General features: G+C 40.1%; 1 protein-coding gene across 2 annotated transcripts in view; it reads right to left on the bottom strand.

Moving 5' to 3' along the window:
• The window catches only part of PPM1L (protein phosphatase, Mg2+/Mn2+ dependent 1L), a 316,127-nt gene that overhangs the window by 11,449 nt on the left and 285,835 nt on the right, over window positions 1-18,843 (bottom strand). The window lies entirely within an intron of this gene.

Genomic DNA, 18,843 nt, shown 5'->3' with positions numbered 1-18,843 from the left:
GTTGGAAGTGGGAAGGATGGGGGTGTGCGGTGGGCTCCTCATTTCTAGGAGGGCCTAGAAATGCCAACAGCTGAGTCATGTGGAGCATGAGGAAGCTGCTGATGTCAGGACAGGTTGAGCTTGCCTATTCAAAGTCTGACAGCAAAGACTGGTGGCCAGAAACAGGTCCGCTCCAGGGTGTGATGGAGGCAGACCATAAAGACAGAAGCAGAAAAAGCTCTGGTGTTGACAGAACTGAGGCCTAGGGAGAGGGTGGTCCGAGTCAGAAGAAAGCAAGATTGAAGACGTGCTTGCCTGAAGCCCACACAAGACACAAAGGACAAGCTCTGCTCAAATCCTTTTTGAAATGGGAATGGATAAAAGCAAACAGAGTTGAACGGTCTGGTCTAGTTGGAGCCTGCCCTGTCCAGCTCCTTTCTGTTCACCTCTTCCTTTTTGACAGTGTCACTCAATATGCAAATACCTGCTGAAATGCACAACCCATTCAGCTCTTGACTCAAACATATCTTCCTTGTTAAAATTATGCACTAATTAGTCTTCATTAACGTTTCCTTCCTCATTAAGGTCATATTCTATAACAAGAATGTCAACTGTATCCAAATGGCTCTTTAGTTTTCATGGAACAACAAAAAAGACCAATTTTTTTTTTCTTTTTTTAAGAGATGGGGTCTTGCTCTGTCATCTAGGCTAGGGAGCAGTGGTGTGATCATAACTCACTGAAACCTCAAATTCCTCAGCTCAAGCAATTTCCCCACCTCAGCCTCTGGAGTAGCTGGGACTACAGGTGCATGCCATGGTGCTGGCTTGAAAAAAAACACTGAATTCTTTTTTTTTTTTTAATTTTACTTAAAGTTCTGGGACACGTGCAGAATGTGCAGGCTTGTTACATAGGTATACATGTGCCATGGTGGTTTGCTGTACCCATCAACCTGTCATCTAAGTTTTAAGCCCTACATGCATTAGGTATTTGTCCTAATGCTCTCCCTCCCCTTGCCCCACACCCCCTGACAGACCCTGGTGTGTGATGTTCCCCTCCCTGTGCCCATATGTTCTCATTGTTCAACTCCCACTTACGAGTGAGAACATGTGATGTTTGGTTTTCTGTTCCAGTGTAACTTTGCTGAGAATGATGGCTTCCAGCTTCATCCACGTCCCTGCAAAGGACATGAATTCATCCTTTTTTATGGCCGCATAGTATTCCGTGGTGTATATGTGCCACATTTTCTTTATCCAGTCTATCATTGATGGACATTTGGATTGGTTCCAAGTCTTTGCTATTGTGAATAGTGCTGCAATAAACATATGTATGTATGTGTCTTTATCGTAGAATGGTTTATAATCCTTTGGGTATATACCCAGTAATGGGATTGCTGAGTCAAATGGTATTTCTGGTTCTAGATCCTTGAGGAATTGCCACACTGTCTTCCACAATGGTTGAACTAATTTAGACTCCCACCAACAGGAAAAAAAACAACAACACTGAATTCTTAAATAGACATAAAGAATAAACACAGGTTGATATCAAGAGCAGAGAGAATAATTAAAATAACTATCATAATATAATCAGTTATTATAGTTCTGCTTGAAATTCCATTCTTAAGCTTATTTAACTAAAAATGCCTTGATCAGATATGGAAACACATGAAATGTTGGTTAACACAGGATTTCTAATACAAAAGGCCTTGGGGGAAAAAAAAGACTAATTTCATGGATTATCAAAACAATTTTTAAAAAGCTGTAAGAATGAAAATTAAGCAAAAGCACAATCCACACAATTAGAAATTGTTGTTACCAGTTTTTGATTTTTTTTTTATATTGGAAACTGAAATTTTGGTATTCAACATATCCTCACTTTGTCCTCAAACATCTGATTGAATTAAATTATCCTACACAATCATAGCATAAATTCTCCTATAAGGCACAGTCCTAGAGTTTGAAAGGTAAAATAGAAAGATTGCTTCATGGGATATTACATGGCTTGTAGGCATTACTTCAGCATCACTCTTGGAGTCCTCTCTCTATAGGACTCTCTTCTCTTCTCACTCTGCACTTTCTGGGTGAGCATGTTGCCGACCTTGGCTTCCACACTTTCTAAGTCTATGCAGTTAGGCTGGTTGACACTCCTGAGGTCTACACCAACTGCCTAGTAGGCGTTTCCATTTGCCTGTACTCCAGGGGATCCAAGGAAAGGCTTTAGGGCCTCCATGAGAGGGAAGGGGAGGAATCCAGCTGGCTGAGTTAAAGGCCCCTTCCCCAGCCGCATTTCAACTAGGACAGCTCTGCTTCCACGTGTTAACAGCTAACAAGTCAGCTGCCATGCAAGATTTCTTTTTAAAAAAGGGAGAAGGAGGCATTCTTGCAGCTACAAAAATAAAATAAAATTTAGTCCCATATTTGATTAAGAATCACTGAAGGGTTTTAAGCAGGATAGTGACACAATGAGATTCATATTTTAAAAGATGATTCCAGGGGCAATGCAGAAGATAGATAAATTGGGAGCAGTGAGAACAGGTGGAATTAATGAGGATCTGAATTAATGTAATAAATATAGGCATAGAGGGTAGGTGATAGGTTCTTATTTTTTATTTTGTAGAGATGGGTTCTCACTATATTGCCTAGACTGGTTTTGAACTCCTGGCCTCAAGTGATCCGCCTGCTGGCCTTTTAAAGTGCTGGGATTACAGGTGTGAGCCACTGTGCCCAGCTCCTGTGACAGGTTTTTAAAAATCAGAATGGATCACTCATAGAAACTGAGGAGAATAAAGGATGAGAGGAGAAGTTTAGGATAATACCCGTATATCTAGATGGGAGAAACTGGGCATTCCATGGACGAGGACTCAAAAAAGTCTGCTGGGGGCTTCTGAGAAAGGCTGCCCCCCCCCCCACTAAAAGAGACACAGAACAGACAATGACTGTTTATTTGGCCCAATGCTAGCCTATGTGTTTCCCAGAAGTGTGGCAGCCATCTTGCAGCTATGAAGGGATATCCCTTAGGGTCATAGCAACAAGTGCAGGATGGTAGAGCACAGAGGTAAACAGTAGAGCCTGAGTCCTGGAGAATATCAGGGAACTGCTGAGCCAGCCTAGAGCTGCCCTGTCCTTGTTCAATGAGACAATAAATGCCTTTCTTGTTTGAGACTTTTTGAGTTGAATTTTTTGTTGTTGTTGTTCCCTGTAATATCTGAATTTGATGAGAGATTTAGAGTGTGGCTGTTTAGCTACACAGTTGTCCCTTGGGATCTGCTGGGGATTGGTTCTAGACCCCCTATAGATAGCAAAATCCATGGATGGCCAAGTACCTTATATAAAATGGCTTAGTATTTGCATATAACCTATGTACATCCTCTTGTATACTTTAAGTCATTTCTAGATTACTTATAATCTATAATGTAAATGCTACGTAAATAGTTGTTATATTGTTTTTTAATTTGTATGATGTTATATTGTTTTTTATTGCTTTAAAAATATTTTTGATCTGTGGTTGGTTGAATCCACAAATGTACAACCTATGGACATGAAGAGCCAACTGTACTCACATGCTATTGAACATACTTAAGATTGATGACCCGCCTTTGTCACAAACAAATCCCACTGTTTCTATGGGTAAATTAAGTTCTACCTCATGGTGAAGTTTTCAGGACTATCCTGCCTATGTTAGCAACAGAATCTTAGACCTGGCCAAAATGGGTGAGCCCCAGATGGCAGGGTTATGAGTTATAGGTGGTATTCTGAATTACTGAAATGTCTCCATTCCTCTCTCTACAGAGGAAACCTGCCCCTATCCTGGGTGAGGTTTGTGTGGTTCTGGAGAAATAATATGTGCAAAGCAATGCTGAGCACTGGGGTGGGAGGCTTAAGAATGATCTGAAACAAACCAGGACACCAAAAAAAACTTACTGTTTGGGCTTTGCAGTTTTAGCTCAGGATTATAACAGATAGTTTACAATCTCATCTTACTTGACAGAACAAACTGCTTGTTGCTGGGAAACTCCAGAAAAGACATCATGCCCAAGAGAAAATGAAAAAATCATTTTCTTTTTATGCTTGAGACAAAACACTTGCAAAATTCTGGCTATTAGTTCTGATATAAAATATTTATTCCATCATAGCACTACATTTATCAAAAATACCAGGGCCTGACAATGGTACTTAATTCTGAACCTCAGGATATTTCCATATTAACAATTTAATCTAGATGAGAACTTAATTGCAAATCTGAAAGAGATCTTGGAAATTTAACCTAATAACCTTATCTCATGGGTTTAAAAAAAACCCAAAAAGCTAAAAAAAAAAAAAAAAAAAGCGAATTCACATGGACCAGACTTCAATGTCCTAGCTAAGTGAGGTTTGGCAAGTTATTTGACTTTTAAGCCTCAGAAAATGGCACCATAATCCACTCCATTGCTCAAGCCAGAACTTAAGAATCATCCTTAATTTTTCTCTTTTCCTCTTTCCTGACATTCAGTCCATCATTAAGTTCTGTTACTCTTACCTCTGAAATATCTCTTAAACCCTTCCAGTTTGTTCTCACAGCATTGTCTCCAGTCCCAACCACTGTCATTTTAGCCCCCGGGCTATTTCAGTAGTCCAGGTGAGAAACAATGGTGGCAAGTCCTGCATGACCTGGCCCCTAGCTAATTTGTCTAATATCATGTCACACCACTCCCTTCCTTGCTCAAGGCCTCCCTCCTGTTGCCCATATATGCCAACCTTTTTGTCATCTTTGGGCTTTTGTACTCGCTGTTCTCTCTGCCTGGCTTGTTCTCCTGTCCTTGACATTGGTTGACTGACCCATATGAAGATGTTGTAGCTCAAATGTGACATCTTCAGAGAGGCCTTTTCTGACAGGGATTGTATTTCCTCTTTGTTTATTGCCCTTACAACACACAATTATGTAGATATCTTGCTTATTTATTTAGACTATTTATTTATTTAGTGTCAGTCTTTCCCTTTAGAATATAAACTTCACAAGATATATTAGTCCATTCTTACACTGCTATAAAGAAATACCTGAGACTGGGTAATTTATACAGAAAAGAGGTTTAATTGGCTCATGATTCTGGAGGCTGTACTGGAAGCATAGTGGCTTCTGCTTCTGGGGAGGCCTCAAGAAGCTTCCAATCATGGCAGGAGGCAAAGGAGGCATGAGGCACTTCACATAGCTGGAGCAGAAGGAAGTTGGGGGAGGTGCAATACACTTTTAAACAACCAGATCTCACAAGAACTCACTATCACAAGAACAGCACCAAGAAGGACAGTGACAAATCATTCATGAGAAACCACCCCCAGGATCCAGTTGCCTCCCACCAGGCCCCACCTCCAACAATGGGGATTACAATTTGACATGAGATTTGGGCAGGGACACAGATCCAAACCATATCAGAAGTTTTGGATTTTCCCACTATAATGCTGATGTCTAGAATATTAAAAGCACCCAACATAGGCTAAATAAGCAAATTAATAGATGAATGAATAAGCCTTCACACATAATGTCCTGACCTGACATAATGCTAAGCTTCTAAAGTCTTGCTCTGACAGGTCAGCCCAGTTCAGTACACAATGGACAACACCATTGTCCAGCTATTGCCATAAAAGGAGCTATCAGATGTACCAAAATACACTTTACACCCTGATGAAAACACGATGACCCTCCTGTACATGTATAGCTCATGCTCCCATGCTCACTCCTGGTAGGTGGAGAGAACTTCTGGCCCAGGTATGTCCAAAGTTCTTTCCTCCATCCAAGATTCTGGTCCAGTGCAAATAACATATGGGTAGGGCTTCCATCCTCACCACACCATGCAAAGCCATGGCACCTTGTGAAGCAATAAAGGTACATTACAATGGTCATTATGAGGACAATCTGTGTCCACTTCTGAACTCAATATGTACTTCAGCAAAATGGGCATGTTTTTGTGTTGGACTAATAATTATTGTTTTCCTTAGGGAAGACACCCAAATGCAAATATATATATATATATCAGTCTATTCCTGTAAACCAACATTCTCCCCTCTGATTTAATTTCTGGAATGCAGACAAAGTAACAGTATACAAAAAAGTTATTCTAAACTTAACTAAATATTTTGCTTGGATAATATTAGACAATTAATTCATTTGACAAGTAGAGCTTGAGAAAACTGTAAATCCTAATGAGGGTTATGTAACTTGGGGTATCTCAGACATCTTTTAGATTCCTAGTTATAAATACTTTTAAAACCTCAGTTAAATTCATAACAAAGTTGTAATAACAATTTGTTCAGTACTATAAACTCTACTAAGTGGCTCACAAACATACTTGCAATTGATTTTCAAACATTCAGAGTGGGGAGGGCAGGTATTCTCCCTCTAAGCAGATGAGGAAAACGGGACTCAGAAACCTCAAATATCTTATCCTTCACGCCCACCCCAATCCTCAGCCCCTCCCCCAGCATTATGAGTTTGTATAGTGTACAAAGCACTATGATAAAAAGTTTCTTTTCCATGAAACCCCAAGTGTCTTATCCCTGATTACATTGCTCAATGCATATGTACTGAATGACTAAATGACTAAAAAACCTGGGAATCCAAAATTGTTACTTTAGTAATAATGAAAATGATGGGCTGGGTGTGGTGGCTTATGCCTGTAATCCCAGCACTTTCGGAGGCCGAGGCAGGCAGATTACCTGAGGTTAGGAGTTCGAGACCAGCCTGGCCAACATGGTGAAACCCCATCTCTACTAAAAATACAAAAATTAGCCAGGTGTAGTGGCACATGCCTGTAATCCCAGTTACTCCGGAGGCTGAGGCAGGAGAATTGCTTGAGCCCGCGAGACAGAGGTTGCAGTGAGCCAAGATCGTGCCACTGCACTCCAGCCTGGCTGACAGAGTGAGACTCTGCGTCAAAAAAAAAAAAAAAAAAAAAGGAAAGAAAATGATGGACCCTACTAAAGTATTTTATTATAATGCTAAACATTTTATTTATATTATATACTTAACCTCTCTGGAACTCAAAAACAAGACGTTTGGATTAATTAACCTCCAGGCCCCTTTCAGCTTGAATATTCTGCAGATCTTAAATTGAAATTGCAAACTCCAATGCTTTCAGGTAAGGTGTAAGAAAAATCTTGGCCTTCTTGGAGTAGCTATTTACCCTGCTACTTTTGATGGGAACCTGGGTTCTAAAACATTTTCCGGCTCTAAGGAAGGGCAAGCATGATGACAAGTGAAACTGACATCAGGTTTCAGTGTTGGGGCTACAAAAGGGAGTGGGGGGGCTTGTGACAAACGGGAGAACACGTGCTCAGGGGAAAGCAGTTCCTCAGCAACGAAAATGGCTGCCGCGTAGGAATGCAGGTCCACTGTGAATGTTTCCTCCGATTTTTCAAGGGAAGTCTTTTTTGTATGAACTCTCCTGATTTTTAAACGTTGGCAACTTTTCTTTTAAAAAGCAGTACAAGCCAAGCGAAAGGCAGCTGTTGGTCAAATCTGGGCTGTTGGTGACCCTGTGCTCCCGGGCTTTCTATTAAATTAACGCCCAAGATTACTATGATTCTTCATAGTACCCCTTTGTATAACAATAAAGATGACAATGAAACCTTACACTTCTGGTCTGTTTTATGAGTCGTGAAGTGTTTTCTTACCCATTCTGGCACTCGATTCTCAAAGCTCATCAGATCAGGCAGGGAGGAATTATCACATCTACCTTATAAATGCATAAAATGGGTAAAGACAGTTCAGATATTTCTTTAAGGTCATGTGGCTAGTTAGGTGAGGCGGAGGAGGGAAGGGATGACAACAGAGACCTGTAGCAGCTGAGGGTAATGTTGGCATCACATCTCATGGCTGCCCAGCTGCCAACTTACTGTACGTCACATATCATGCTATTTATATGCCTTATTTATGATTCTTTGACCCATTAGGCTGAAACTCCCTTTTAGGGCCAGGGAGATGCCTTAGTCATTGCTGTATTCTTTTTTATTTTTTTGAGATGGAGTTCGCTGTTGTTGCCCGGGCTGGAGTGCAGTGGCGCGATCTCGGCTCACTGCAACCTCCGCCTCCTAGGTTCAAGTGATTCTCCTACCTCAGCCTCCCAAGTAGCTGGGATTACAGGCGTGCGCCACCATGCCCAGCTAATTTTTGTATTTTTAGTAGAGACGGGGTTTCACCATATTGTCCATGTTGGTCTCGAACTCCTGACCACAGGTGATCTGCCCACCTCGGCCTCCCAAAGTACTAGGATTACAGGGGTGAGCCACCGTGCCGGCCCATTGCTGTATTCTTATAAGAGTGCTTTGTACACTGCACAGACATAATGCTGAGGGAGGGGCTAAGGATTGGGGTAGGAGCGAAAGAAATGTAGGTGCTTTTCAATTTATACCTATTAATTGTACTACTTGTATAATTTACCCCTTATACTATGCAAATATAGACACTCTAATCATGTCCACACACATACTTATATTTTTAACAAATATTAACAGGGCTATCTTGGTGATAGGATTTTAGACCTTTTTGTTTTCTTCTTTATATTTTTCTGTATTCAGATGAATTTAATGTTATTTAAATGTTGCAGTCAGGTGAAGTTTTACTTATTCACAGTGTTTCAGGAGCATATTTACTGCATCAAGCAAAGTATACAAGATATAAAACAAAATATAGAACTTAGAATCCCGTTACAGAGAGTAAGATGGTAGAGATGGAAAAGGACTCAGAGGAATAGTGGTGACAATGATGACAGCAGCCTTTTTGATAGTACACATTCAGATTCAGATTCAAATGTCAATGACTGTCCATCAGTGTCTGGGTGACATGAGAGCCTCAGCTGCTTTTAGGCTCTCCCTGCACTGCCTTGCTGCATTTCTAAGTAGTGCCACTCAATCCTTCTCCTCAGAGCAAACATTCTCCCTTGGGTGCAAATTAAGATCCTCACTCCCTTGCCCCCCTCCAACCTTTCTGTAGGCACACAGGTATGATTTAAAAATTGGAGTCCTGAGAATCCTTATTTTATGAACATCCACCTTACTGCAACATTTTCTTAAGTGAGTGATGTCACTTTTTATGTTGTTGGGGTACGGATGGGAAGCTGGATGGAGTAGAGAAAGTTGTGTGGAATTAACATGGTTTATAAGCCTTGTTTGATAATGCACGTGGACACTCACCCACACACTGCCAGACTGCTTATGCCAATAGCAGCTCCCTTCTGTGACATAAAGTCTTTTCTATGAGAATAAGGGAAACTGCCATTTTTGTTCTTTAGGAAAGAGAGAGAGAGATTGGGGAGGGTAAGGAAGGGGTGGCAAGGGGTGAGGGAGGGGAGGAGGAGAAAGGGGGCGAGACATAGAGAGATAGGCACACACACACTTCAAGGATTTCAGTGAAGGTGTTACAACAGCCAAAGGGCCATTCATTATACACAGCACAGGAGAATCAACGCATTTATAGGATGAGGAGAAATAAAATAGGTTTATCTCGTAAAGGTTTGACAATGAGTGTTAGTTCAATAACACAATTTCAGGGCGTAGATGACATCAAGGCCTGATAATGGACAGAAATTATATTGGAGTGCAACATACTGGAAAAAGAGCAGGTGAAGGCAGTCATTAATGAAAGTATCACATGGGAAAGATAAGATCACTGTCAGCAGAGGTTTCCAGCCCCCACCTTCCACAGCCAACACTGTGGTCAGCCCTGTCCTGAAACACAGATAAAGTACCCGGCAGCTCTCAGATAAGACTCCCCGACCCCTACTCTTGTCTGCATAATCTTTAAGTCTGCCAAAATCTGACCTGCCTAGAGGTTTTTATGAGTCTTTCTTCTAATAATCAATGCCATGGCATAGACAGACTTGTCAGGGATGATACCTTCTGTGGAAAACACTATAAACAGTAAGCTTTAATCTTTCTTTTCTCTCTTGTCTATTGCCTGAGTCCTTGTACCCCCTGCTCTGACTTCACTGAGAGGCAGGCCATCATCAGAGTCATATTAATGTGTGTGGCTGGGCTAAGACACTGTGTCACCTGACACATTAGTCTAACTCTGTGAAGAGGCTATTAAATTAATACTAATTACGATTCAAATCACAAATCCATAGGTCCCCTGTAATAAGTCTTGTAGTAATGGGCTTGAAAGTCATTTTATGTTAAGAGAGGATGGGTAGAAAGTAATTGGAAATTGGAAAATGATCTATCTATATGGAAGGGCACAAATGGGCCACATTGTGACAGCTGCCATATACTGAGCATTCACCATGCGTCAGGCTCTGTACTTAGTCCTTGGCATACATAATTTCGTTAATCCTAATAGCCTATGAGGTACTATTATTATTCCCATCTTACAGATGATAAAACTGAGATTATGTGACTAGCCCAAGGTCACACAGCTAGTAAGGGGTAGAACCCACCTAGCCTGTTGCCAGAGTGTTGCTTTCAACATCAGGGCAGGCCATTGCTACCTTGTGTTTAATTTTTTTTGTGCAAACCAGAAAAAGGTATGTCTTCATCAAGACCCTTTACTACCATCTCCATAAAATGGCCATAATACATATTTAAATTGACAATGACCACAGTGTGAATGGTGCCTTCCAGAGCTGTGGGGTAATCCAAACATACACAACCATATGGGCAACCCTGCTTGGAGGCTTTATCCCGTACCCACTGACCCCAGGAAGAAAGACATCATAGTACAAGGTCAGTCAATGAGGAAGTTCAGCAGAACAGCACATTAGGGGGTTTCTATTTCATGGAGAGACTGGTAGCAGCCCTAAAACCTGACCGGGAAGAGTGAAACACTGACAACAAAACATCTGAGGCAAAGGATATAATTAAGAACACACCAAGGCCTTCTTCCATCAAGACCTGAGGTACTAGGATAGCAAACCATCTTTGTGGGCTTCCAAGCAGAAGAAGCAGTGATGGGACACGCCCATATATGCAGGGAGGCTCATGTGAATCCCCTGGACTGGGTGGAGCCTGAAGGTCCCCTAAAATGGCACCTCCTTGGGTCTTCCTTTACAATAGAAGCTGCCTCAGCTTCCCCTCATCATGTGCTAAAGAGCAGAGCAGCAGGAATGACATTTTATGAGAAATAGATCCATTACAAATTAAAATTTTCTTTTCCTCTCTGATATTTTTGCATAAGCAAACATATCAACTATTGAGTTTGACACTGGCTGAATATGAGGCAGTCAACTTGATGACAAATTCTATTATTTTAAACCCTAGTGCTATATAGTTTAATTCTAGATTTAGGTATACTTCGGCTCTTCCCCAGCAAACACAGTGATTAATAAGATGGCTACAATAAATTGAGAAACGGGATGAGTGCGAGAAAGATCTTTTCCACAAATGAGGTATGCCACCCTAAATATGAAAAAATACCTCTTTAGTGAGGGAGGTGGGGGTCATAATTCAACTTTCAGAATCTGATGGAGTATTCATTTAATTTTCACACTTCACCAGAGTTAAAGTATAGATGTGTCATCTGATTCTCATGAATACTATTTTGAAATTAAAATGTTCTTCAACTTCTGTAATAATTTCAACTGCTGTAATAATAATGTTTATTTCACACTTGGGTGCAGCCTATGGGCAACCTTCTGGTCCTTCCTTTTCTGTTAAGTATGAACATATTAAAGAGAGCTGCTTCCTAGTAAACTGATCACATGCATTGGAGAGTCTTAGGAAACCACAGCGGGTCCACTTGCTGCAGGAGGCTTCATATATACTCTCTGGGCATGACTATTTTGAGGTATATTCAAGCAGACAAGCTTTTCTGATACTCATTAACATACTTCTCATAACTATTGCTGGCATTTCAGATTATACAATGCTACTGAAATTAATTTATAATTACATAATCACAACCTGAATTCTAAGTCCAGTATCTTTTAATGGTAAATAAAATTAATTTCATGGTTGCTTTGATTCTTCCTACATAAGCCAGAGAAGCACCAGCTATATTTTTTTACGTCTTCGTGTTATTTGAGGATTCTTCAGTGAGTTGTCTCACCTCTCTTTTAGGGTTCCCAGCAAATTATAACTACAGTCTCCGCTTTTTTTATGAATGCTATGGGAGTGGGGTATAACAGGAACTTCTGAAATTGAGCCTTATTACAAGGGGCATTTGCCTTTCAATAAAAGGCAGAGAGGAGAAAGGCAGAGACAGGAAAAGGGGAGAAGAAGGCTGAAAATGAGAGGCACAGTCTGAAGCATCCGGTACTTAAAAGAGAATTACACTTTCTTTAACCTTTTTGTTCTTGGTGTAGAATCAACACTCTTCCCTACAGTTTTAATTTAAAATGAACCTGTCCTTTGATATTATTAGATTATCCTTATATAAATGACCATATAGTTATAAATCTATTTACATATACATGTGTTGGTAGGATGATATTTAGAGATATTAAATTCCCATCCCCTTGCATGTATATGACCCTCTTCCATTCAGCCTGAGACACTCATTGTCCTAGGGACTATTAGGATTGCTATGGCTGAAATGCAAAGAAAAAGAAATAGTTATGCTCAGCTTTTGAATTTCAAGGAGACTGTGGAAATTCACAAAGCAACAATATTCTCAAGATAAAGGTCTTTTTACAAATCTATCAACCAAGGTTTTGGACCACACCCCAGGACTACGAAGATGGAGCAAACAGTGAGTTTTCCTGCCCATAAATCCTCTCTTCTGTTCTCCCTGATGAGTAAGGCTGGCCAGACAGCAGGGGTGTGAGTAGAGGAAGATGCAAGGGAGACAAAGAGGAAAACCAAGAGGGAGTCTTTGATGTGAGGATCTCCAAGAATTATGTGGAGCTCAAAGCACAGAAGACATAGAACTTGCTTTCCTGGGAATAGCCTAATAAATCATAAACCTTTGCTCCAGTATGGAGAGGCAATGGCTGAATAAGAAGCTAACTGGACAGTCTGGTGTGAAGCAGAGAAAACTGCTGAGAACCGCTGGCCTCCCATTGAGTGAGAACAGTAACTCTCAGGAGCTTCAGTGCCCCAATGAGTGGGCCTTCCAACCACAGGTCATGGAAACTCTGGGTCGCCCCCGCAGATGCCAGGTCAATAACACCATCCTGACACTTAGATCGCCCCTGTGGAAAAGGCGGACAAAAACATAAGGTCAATTTGGTATTTACACAAAAGAACCTGAGAAAATCAGGAAATTATGGAATATACCTTGAAGTGAATGAAATAAGCCCTTGTAAAGCATGCCATTGGCAGGTTCTGCAGTTACTCATAAATTATTTCCAGATGATATTTTCCATCCAAACAGAACACAGTCACTTATAAACTCACTCGGAGGGACAAAATAAAGACTATGCTATCATATATATGTAGGATAAATAACCCCTAATCAGATTTTGGGCCATTTTGATCCAATAATATTAATTATCTAGCTGGTTTTGGGCTCAGCAGACTATAAAACTGACTCTAAAGCTATGTTTCCAGGAAGGCTGTGGTCCCAATGACCTGATAAAATCCTGATATTAGTTATATCTGGCCTATCTGGACACATATCAAAAAGTGATATCTCATCCATACATCTATATCTGAGAAAATACAAGCATATTACTGAATGAAGATGACCCTCTTTCTCCCTCACACTTCTATCTCCTGTATTTAATAATATAGGACAGGATGGTTGTGTGTGTGTGTGTGTGTGTGTGTGTGTGTGTAGTGACTAAATGGTTCTGTGTTCCTTGTTCCCTCATTCAGTGTCTACTATGTACAAAGTACTAGGTGTTTTCTGGAGAAATAAAGATGAATAAAATATAGTCCTTACCCCCAAGGCACTTACTGTCTAATGCCAAAATAAAACCAAACAGACACTTAGAATTCAGCATGATAAATGCTATGACAGTACTATGAGAGCCCGGATATATGGGTGTGGGTGATAGCAGAGAGGGGAACTTGTCTCAGTCTGAGGAGATGGCGGGTGGTGGAGAGGATAGCTGGGAGAGGAAGTGAGACCTCAACTCTCTCTTAAAGATGCAACAGAGAGAGGAATTCACGTAGTTTAATATGGTTCTTGACACAAAGAAGGAGGTAAAGAAGCAATCTGTAGAATAAAACCAAATGAAAGGAACAACTTTTAAGAGAGGATTTCTTTGTAATTCACTTTCAAAACAAAGAATAGAAGAAAATACTTGTTTATGCTCTTTGACCTAATAATGCCAATTCTTGGATTTTATCCTAAGGAAATAATCAGAGATTTGAACTGAGCTTTATGTACAAGGATTGACCTCATAGAATTACTTAAAGTAGCAAAACAATGAAGACAGCCAAAATGAGTAGATATAGTATGTCAAAATGCATTATTAACTATCCAAACAAGAAAGCATTACAAGGACATTAATTATAATGTTTCTGAAGAATATATATTGTCATGAGAAAGTCTCATATTTTAAGTAAAAAATAAAACACTTCTTATAAAATTTAAAAATAAATATTACATTAGCATTTTTACTTGAAAAGAACTATATATAAATATTCCAATTTCATTCATTTAAATACTTGTCATGTGTATACAAATATATGCCAAAGATATTCGAAGAAAAAAGGATATCAGCTTTTAAAGTTGATTTGAATTTTTAAAAAAACTTTTCTGAAATTTTCCTAATTTCCTAGATACAATATGACTCATTTACAGAAATTACTTCACTTTTACCAAATTCAGAGCTTTTTACTTTCATGTTTCTTGGTGTTAGGCATTTTTTCCTTTCCTACTGAGGGTCTTTTGTCATGGTCTACAGTGACTTGACTGGTCTTTTTGATAGTTGTTTGATTTTCCTCACTGGATCAACCTGTCATTTCAGTAACTTAAGACTGCGGCTATGCAAGTGAAATATTGATAAACCTTACTGACTCCCTGTTTTCTGTTTTGGCCAATGTAGTTCCAGAGAAAGAAAAAACAGTATCAGAAGGAACAGGGAATGCCAGGTCATAGACTCATCATGGGAGGCTTGGAAAGCTCTGGGTTTGCTGACACCACACTCAGGTGACACCACCATACCACATGGTTAGATGCTTTTGCCCAGGAAGGGACAAGGGATGGCCAGGAAGGTCGGGGGAAAAGTGGCAGACGGCAGCAGGAACAGGCTGATTATGAAACACTTGCTGCATGGGAAGCTTTGACCAGGGAGAGCCAGCTCTAGAACAGCTGGTGAGTCTGTTTCTGCTATGGGCAATTACTGAGTAGGTGTCACACTGTACAGGGGACCAGGCTGATGGAGGGCAGGGCTGGTGAGGAGGAGGAGTTACAGGATGCCAGAATCTCAAACCAGATGTCAAGTCACAACAGGAAATGTTATTAACTAAACAGCTACAATGGGCCAGACACTCCATTTGCTGTTCACACATACCTGACCTTATCCAGTTTCACAAAAATCCTGCAAGGTACATGGGATTATTATTACCATCCCCTATCCCATTCTACAGATATGGAATAAGAAGCTCACCAATATCAGATTGCTTTTGAGTAGAAGACCAAGATTTTGAACCCAGGTCTGACACCCTAAATCAGGCTTTTAAAAATTTCTGCAAGATGTAGAACCTTATTAGGAGTGTGGCAAGGAGGCAGTTAGTTTTAGCAGCATATAACTTTATTTAAGGATTCTTTAAAGTTTATGCAGGTTGGGCATCCCAAATCCAAAAATCCAAAATCCAAAATGCTCGAATGAGCATTTCCTTTGAGCATCATGTTGGTACTCAGAAAGTTTTTTGTTTTTGTTTTAGGGTTTTTTTGTTTTGTTTTGTTTTGGTTTGGTTTTTTTTTTTTTGAGACAGGATCTCACTTTGCTGCCCAGACTAGAGCGCAGTGGCGCAATCCTGGCTCATTGCAGCCTCGATCTCCTCACCTCAAGTGATCCTCCCACCCCAGCTTCCCAGGTAGCTGGGATTAGAGGTATGTGCTACCACGTCCATCTAATTTTTGTATATTTTGGAGAGATGATGTCTCACCATGGTTTTTTTTTTTTTTTAATACTTTAAGTTCTAGGGTACATGTTCACAACCTGCAGGTGTGTTACATATGTATATATGTGCCATGTTGGTGCGCTGCACCCATTAACTCGTCATTTACATTAGGTATATCTCATAATGCTATCTCTCCCCCCTCCCCCCACCCCACGACAGGCCCCAGTGTGTGATGTTCCCCTTCCTGTGTCCAAGTGTTCTCATTGTTCAATTCCCACCTATGAGTGAGAACATGCAGTGTTTGGTTTTTTGTCCTTGTGATAGTTTGCTGAGAATGATGGTTTCCAGCTTCATCCATGTCCCTACAAAGGACATGAACTCATCCTTTTTTATGGCAGCATAGTATTCCATGGTGTATATATGCCACATTTGCTTAATACAGTCTATCATTGATAGACATTTGGGTTGGTTCCAAGTCTTTGCTATTGTGCATAGTGCCGCAATAAACATACGTGTGCATGTGTCTTTATAGCAGCATGATATATAATCCTTTGGGTATATACCCAGTAATGAGATGGCTGGGTCAAATGGTATTTCTAGTTCTAGATCCTTGAGGAATCGCCACACTGTCTTCCACAATGGTTGTACTAGTTTACAGTCCCACCAACAGTGTAAAAGTATTCCTATTTCTCCACATTCTCTCCAGCACCTGTTGTTTCCTGACTTTTTAATGATTGCCATTCTAACTGGTATGAGATGGTATCGCATTGTGGTTTTGATTTGCATTTCTCTGATAGCCAGTGATGATGAGCCTTTTTTCATGTGTCTGTTGACTGCATAAATTCTTCTTTTGAGAAGTGTCTGTTCATATCTTTCACCCACTTTGTGATGGGGTTTTTTCTTATAAATTTGTTTGAGTTCTTTGTAGATTCTGGATATTAGCCCTTTGTCAGATAAGTAGATTGCAAAAATTTTCTCCCATTCTGTAGGTTGCCTGTTCACTCTGATGGTAGTTTCTTTTGCTGTGCAGAAGCTCTTTAGTTTAATTAGATCCCATTTGTCAATTTTGGCTTTTGTTGCCGTTGCATTTGGTGTTTTAGTCATGAAGTCCTTGCCCATGCCTATGTCCTGAATGGTATTGCCTAGGTTTTCTTCTAGGGTTTTTATGGTTTTAGGTGTAACATTTAAGTCTTTAATCCATCTTGAATTAATTTTTGTATAAGGTGTAAGGGAGGGATCCAGTTTCAGCTTTCTACATATGGCTAGCCAGTTTTCCCAACACCATTCATTAAATAGGGAATCCTTTCCCCATTTCTTGTTTTTGTCAGGTTTGTCAAAAATCAGATGGTTGTAGATGTGTGGTATTATTTCTGAGGGCTCTGTTCTGTTACATTGGTCTGTATCTCTGTTTTGTTATCAATACCAGGCTGTTTTGGTTACTATAGCCTTGTAGTATAGTTTGAAGTCAGGTAGCATGATGCCTCCAGCTTTGTTCTTTTGGCTTAGGATTGTCTTGGCAATGTGGGCTCTTTTTTGGTTCCATATGAACTTTAAAGTAGTTTTTTCCAATTCTGTGAAGAAAGTCATTGGTAGCTTGATGGGGATGGCATTGAATCTATAAATTACCTTGGGCAGTATGGCAATTTTCACAATATTGATTCTTCCTATCCATGAGCATGGAATGTTCTTCCATTTGTTTGTAACCTCTTTTATTTTGTTGAGCAGTGGTTTGTAGTTCTCCTTGAAGAGGTCCTTCACATCCCTTGTAAGTTGGATTCCTAGGTATTTTATTCTCTTTGAAGCAATTGTGAATGGGAGTTCACTCATGATTTGACTCTCTGTTTGTCTGTTATTGGTGTATAAGAATGCTTGTGATTTTTGCACATTGATTTTGTATACTGAGACTTTGCTGAAGTTGCCTATGAGCTTAAGGAGATTTTGGGCTGAGATGACGGGGTTTTCTAAATATGCAATCATGTCACCTGCAAACAGGGACAATTTGACTTCCTCTTTTCTTAGCTGAATACCTTTTATTTCTTTCTCTGGCCTGACTGCCCTGGCCGGAACTTCCAACACTATGTTGAATAGGCGTGGTGACGGAGGGTGTCCCTGTCTTGTGCCAGTTTTCAAAGGGAATGCTTCCAGATTTTGCCCATTCAGTACGATATTGGCTGTGGATTTGTCATAAGTAGCTCTTATTATTTTGAGATACGTCCCATCAATACCGAATTTATTGAGAGTTTTTAGCATGAAGGGCTGTTGAATTTTGTCAAAGGCCTTTTCTGCATCCATTGAGATAATCATGTGGTTTTTGTCTTTGGTTCTGTTTATATGCTGGATTACGTTTATTGATTTGCGTATGTTGAACCAGCCTTTCATCCCAGGGATGAAGATCACTTGATCATGGTGGATAAACTTTTTGATGTGCTGCTGGATTCGGTTTGCCAGTATTTTACTGAGGATTTTTGCATTGATGTTCATCAGGCATGTTGGTCTAAAATTCTCTTTTTTTGTTGTGTCTCTGTCAGGCTTTGGTATCAGGATGATGCTGGCCTCATAAAATGAGTTAGGGAGGATTCCCTCTTTTTCTATTGATTGGAATAGTTTCAGAAGGAATGGTACCAGCTCCTCCTTGTACCTCTGGTAGAATTCGGCTGTGAATCCATCTGGTCCTGGACTTTTTTTGGTTGGTAGGCTATTAATTATTGCCTCAATTTCAGAGCCTGTTATTGGTCTATTCAGGGATTCAACTTCTTCCTGGTTTAGTCTCGGGATGGTGTATGTGTCCAAGAATTTATCAATTTTTTCTAGATTTTCTAGTTTATTTGCATAGAGGTGTTTATAGTATTCTCTGATGGTAGTTTGTATTTCTGTGGGATCGGTGGTGATATCCCCTTTATCATTTTTTATTGTGTCTATTTGCTTCTTCTCTCTTTTCTTCTTTATTAG

Source organism: Pan paniscus, chromosome 2 (genome assembly GCF_029289425.2).
Source record: "Pan paniscus chromosome 2, NHGRI_mPanPan1-v2.0_pri, whole genome shotgun sequence".
In the NCBI taxonomy this organism is placed as follows: domain Eukaryota; kingdom Metazoa; phylum Chordata; class Mammalia; order Primates; family Hominidae; genus Pan; species Pan paniscus.
The sequence above is the reverse complement of the archived record's forward strand: the minus strand, read 5'-3'. Positions and strand labels throughout refer to the sequence as shown.